The sequence below is a fragment of the Pristiophorus japonicus genome, unplaced genomic scaffold (genome assembly GCF_044704955.1).
Source record: "Pristiophorus japonicus isolate sPriJap1 unplaced genomic scaffold, sPriJap1.hap1 HAP1_SCAFFOLD_35, whole genome shotgun sequence".
Lineage (NCBI taxonomy): Eukaryota > Metazoa > Chordata > Chondrichthyes > Pristiophoridae > Pristiophorus > Pristiophorus japonicus.
The window spans coordinates 3,786,762-3,791,907 of NW_027253324.1; the positions used below are offsets into that span (position 1 = coordinate 3,786,762).

Here is a 5,146-nt window from a genome sequence, read left to right on the forward strand (position 1 = left end):
TTGAGCAATGTGTTGTCCCAGGCACCTACAGCATGACTTCGACGCTCTTGTAGAATTTTCAGTTTCTGAGGCTTTGGACTCCCTTGTAATACCTTCAAATGCTATGATAATGACTCCACGAGACAATGTGTCGTTCTTTAACTGCAGTGACCTGAGTCCTTTATTGATAACCTTTATTGGTGGCCTGCCTTCTATACTAGGCCAGGCACACCTGTGCAGGTAAGCTACAAGTCTCCCACTGCAGTGCCCTCTGGTGGCACACCTTGTAATAGTACAAGCTGTAACCATGCAGAACACATGACAGGTGTCACTGTGGAACCGTTTCTCTCACTCAAAGTTAGACGCACTACCGTGGGCGCCACGAGGTCTAGGTAGGTAGCCATTGACCTTCAGGTTCATATATAAATATATATAAATATATCGACATGCATCGTAACTATTCCCTGGTGGTCGAGGGGTTAAGACCCGGGTCACTAACCTGGTTTGACATGTATCGTAGCTGTTCCCTGGTGGTCGAGGGGTTAAGACCCGGCGCACGAACCTGGTTTAAATCCTCGATCAATTCATCGCATAAAAATAATTGAGGTCTGTGAGACGATTAATAATTGCTGTAATCACCATGAATACCAATACATTCTGTGATAGACCGAGCTTGCAGACTATCTGGCTTCTCCTGCACTTGGCCGGTCACGTGTTTGGGGTTTAATTTTTTAAACTGGGTGAGTTCGCTGATCGCGGGGAGATGGTAGGAGCTTCTGTGGCCCCACTGTGAGCATGTGGAAGTGAACACGGTGGCTGGGTGATCCGTGACATTTCTGTGAAGGGCAGCGGAGGAGAAGGATTGAGAACATTCAGTGTGGGACAGAAGTTGTTTCAGGTGAGCCAACACATTCCCGATCAGCACAGAGGGAGCTCACTGGTCAGCTCCTCGCTGTGGGGGCTGTTGTACAATAGGTTTCTGTAGTGTAGTGGTTATCACGTTTGCTTTACAGGTGCAAAGTCCCTGGTTCAATCCCAGGCAGAAACATTGTATTTTAACTTGCTGTGGATGAACAATCGGAGGCGAGTTTAGTCTCTCTGCAAATGCTGCCTGGCCTGCAGAGATTTCCAGCATTTGCTATTTTTATTTGCTATTAATTCTCCTGGCAAAAGGGCTCCCTTATTCATTATTTGCTCTTTATTTCACCAATAAATCTATAACTTTGAGTGAGAGAAAATGGATCCACCGGGGACCTTTTGCGTGTGAGGCCAACGTGATATCCGCTACACTGCAGCCCATCAAAAGGCGAGAAACCACTGAATATAAAGGATGAGCTGACAAATATCAGGGGCAGTGCAGTCTGGTCAATGTCAAACCCTCCTTTCTTATTCAGCAGTGGCATGAACGGGAGTCAGACGCCACAAAGTTTAATTAAAGACACAAATACAAGTAACACTTGCAAATCTTTTCAGTGTAAAATTCTTTCACTTTATTTGAAATGCTGCTGCGTTGAATCTGAAAATACACACGGTGGGATTTTATCTTCACTACTGATTGTATTTTGTGTGCACGGTAGGAATAATCGGTGCTGATAAATTTGATAAAAGTTGCCCCAGATTCGTGGTGTCATCGGCAATGAACACTTTCAACCAGAAAGCTAAAATACATTGAGTAAAATGGGTTAACATGCAAAAGAACATAAGATCATGAGAAATAGGAGCAGGAGTGGGCCTTACGGCCCCTCGAGCCTGCTCCACCATTTAACACAATCATGCCTGATTTGATAATGGACTCAGGTCCATTTCCCTGCCCGCTCCCCAAAGCACAGGCCAAATGATTGAAGTATGGAGTGTCCCTGGTTAGCATTTGTTTGATTGTGTAAAGAAGGTGAGGGGTTAATTAATGATGGTTTCCCGTGAAAGCAAGAGAAAAGTTTTCGAACAAACCATCCGGTGACTGTCAGCTGAGCGCTGCTTTTGATACCTGGTGGGAATGGTCAGGGATTTTAAAGTCCCTTGTATTGCAGAACCTTCATATAGATGAACATCTCCAGCTCACTGTGTAAGCCTCGTGGTGCAACGGTAGTGTGTCTGACTCCAGATCAACAGGTTGTGTGTTGAAATCATGTTGGGGTATTGCTCTTTTGGATATTGTTCTTTCAGAATTAATATTTCCTTTGCTGTTTGGCAATAACCAGACCCTTGCTCCAAGGTCTGTCTCACTGTTTCCCCGGTGTCAGGCAGAGATACGCCTGCAGCCCTCATTTATTTCATGTGACAGGACACAAAAGTTCAAAATCAACCTGCAGGTGGCCACACACAGCGCTGAATAGTCAGGATGGCCGGGCGGTCGAAGGTGCTGTGTTCAGGTCACTGTCTCCTCAACACGTGTGTTCTGCTTGAATTCCAATTCTAACAATAATTATCATCAAACGGAACACATTTGTTTGTCACCACGGCCAACTCCTTCAAAGTGGGATTCAGCTGTTCAGCTGCTCGCTTCACATTTCCGTCTGACCTGGTGCTGGAGTTTGTTAAAGAGAGTCAGTGCAGAAGATTCAACCTTTCACCTTATCCCTGAGCACCACCTTCATATCTCAGGCCAGAAAGTCTCAAGCCGTACATTCCTGATCCTAACCACTCGCTGCTAAATGGCCAGCTCCTGTTCCGATGTGTAAAGTCTGGGAAACACGAGATCAATTCCTAACACACTCACAGCCTTCCAAAATATAGCACCGTCATTCCATTCTCGTAAAACCAGCTCCTGAAGTATCGGCCAGCTGTGTAGGATAAAGCGCTGATTATGTTCCTCGCATTGTGGCAATTGCAGTGTTTACGTAGTGTAGTGGTTATCACATTCGCTTAACACGTGAAAAGTCCCCGTATCGCAACCGGCCGTGATCATTGATCAATTCAAGATTAGAAAAAATGAAATAATTGACATTAATGGTTCAATATTGACAAAGTTGTTTTTTGTTTCTGCTTAATGACTAAAAATAATAAACACCAGAAGTGGCATTTGGATCCTTGTCTTCAAGATAGATTTTGAACTGAACATAGCACCTTCGACCGCTCGGCCATCCTGGCGACTCACTGCTGTGTGTGGCCACCTGCAGATTGATTTGAAATGTTGTGTCCTGTGGCATGAAATAATTGAGGGCAGCAGTTGTATCTCTGCCTGACACCGGGGAAACAGTGAGACAGACCTTGGAGCAAGGGTCTGGTTATTGTCAAACAGCAAATGAAATGTTAATTCTGGTAGAAAAATATCCAAAAAAACACTGCCCCTAACGTGATTTGAATACGCAACCTTCTGATCAAGAGTCAGACACACTACCGCTGCACCATGAGACCTACACAGTAAACTGGAGATTTTTGTCTATATGAAGGTTCTGCAATACAAGGGGCTTGAAAATCCCCGTCCATTCCCACCAGGTATCACAAACAGCGCTCACCGGACAGTCACCGTATGGTTTATTCGAAAACTTTTCTCTTGCTTTCACTGGAAACCATCATTAATTAACCTCTCACCTACTTTTGCACAATCAAACAAATGCTAACTCAGGTACATTCCATACTTCAATCATTTGGCCTGTGCTTTGCATCTCAACTCGAAAACCATATCCCATTTTACTCACTGTATTTTAGCTTTCTGGTTCAAAGTCTTCAGGTATCTGGGGAAACTTTTATCAAATTTAGCTGCACCGGTTTTTCTTATCGTGCACACAAAATAAAATCAGTAGTGAAGATACAATCCCACCGTGCGTATTTTCAGATTCAATGCTGTCGGATTTCAAATAAAGTGAAAGAATTTTACACTGAAAAGATTTGCAAGTGTTACTTGTATTTTTGTCTTTAATTAAACTTTGTGGCGTCTGACTCCCGTTCATGCCACTGCTGAATCAGAAAGGAGGGTTGCACGTTGACCAGCTCATCCTTTATATTCAGTGGTTTCTCACTTTTTGATGGGCTGCAGTGCAGCGGATATCACGTTGGCCTCACACGCAAAAGGTCCCCGGTGGATCCGTTTTCTCTCAGTCAAAGTTATCTATTTATTGAAGTGAAATGAAGTGCAATTAAGGAATAAGGGTGCCCAGGAGAAAAATAGCAAATGCTGGAAATCTCAGCAGGTCAGGCAGCATTTGCCAGGAGACTAAACTCGGGATTGAATCAGGAACCTTCCCCGTGCAAAGCGAACGTGATAACCACTACACTACAGAAACCTCAGGTACAATAACCCCAACAGAGGGGAGGTGACCAGTGAGCTCCGTCTGTGCTGATCGGCATTGTGTGTTGGCTCACCTAAAACAACTTCTGTCCTGCATTGAATGTTCTCAATCCTTCTCCTCCGCTGCCCTTTACAGAAATGTCAGGGATCACCCAGCCACAGTGTTCACTTCCACATCCTCACAGTGGGGCCACAGAGGCTCCGACCTTTCTATCCGCGATCAGCGAACTCACCCAGTTTACAAAATTAAACCCGGAATACATGCCCGGAAATGGACAGGAGAAGTCAGATAGTCTGTAAGCTCGGTCTATCACAGAAATATTGGTATTCATGGTGGTTACAGCAATTATTAATCGTCTCACAGACCTCAATTATTTTTATGCGATGAATTGATCGAGGATTGAAAGCAGGTTAGTCCGCCGGGTTTTAACCGCTCGACCAACAGGGAACTGTTACGATACATGTCGATATATTTATATATATTTATATGTGACCCTGAATATCAACGGCTACCTACCTAGACCTCGTGCTGCCCACGGTAGTGTGTCTAACTTTGAGTGAGAGAAATTGTTCCACAGTGTGACCCATTTCATCATTTGTGCCCTTTTAATCACTAGAAACCGAGACAGGGGAATAAATAGAGAAAACAAAGCACAGGGTTATAGACAAGAGGAAGAGAGAAGGGGAAAGATACTGTCCCCACCCAGAACTAATGCAGAAACCCCTCTGCTGTGCTCGTGGTGACCACCCACAGCATGGATACACTAACGTCCCAACAGCTCATTGACTTTCGGAGTTGGATCGTGCGGTGCTTCAGAAGACAGGTCGAAAAAGCAAAGTCACTGATTACATCTCATGTGCTCCTCCGATCAAGAATAGCAACACATTAAAAATGTTTCAATAATGGTTGCACCTCATCGCCACGTTCATTAAGCAGTT

The 5,146-nt window shown here is 44.5% G+C and overlaps 1 non-coding gene across 1 annotated transcript; it reads left to right on the plus strand.

Moving 5' to 3' along the window:
- The first annotated feature begins 954 nt into the window (after window positions 1-954).
- trnav-uac (transfer RNA valine (anticodon UAC)) lies at window positions 955-1,027 on the plus strand. The gene has a single exon. It is a non-coding gene; the product is annotated as a tRNA-Val (tRNA).
- The last annotated feature ends 4,119 nt before the right edge of the window (window positions 1,028-5,146 follow it).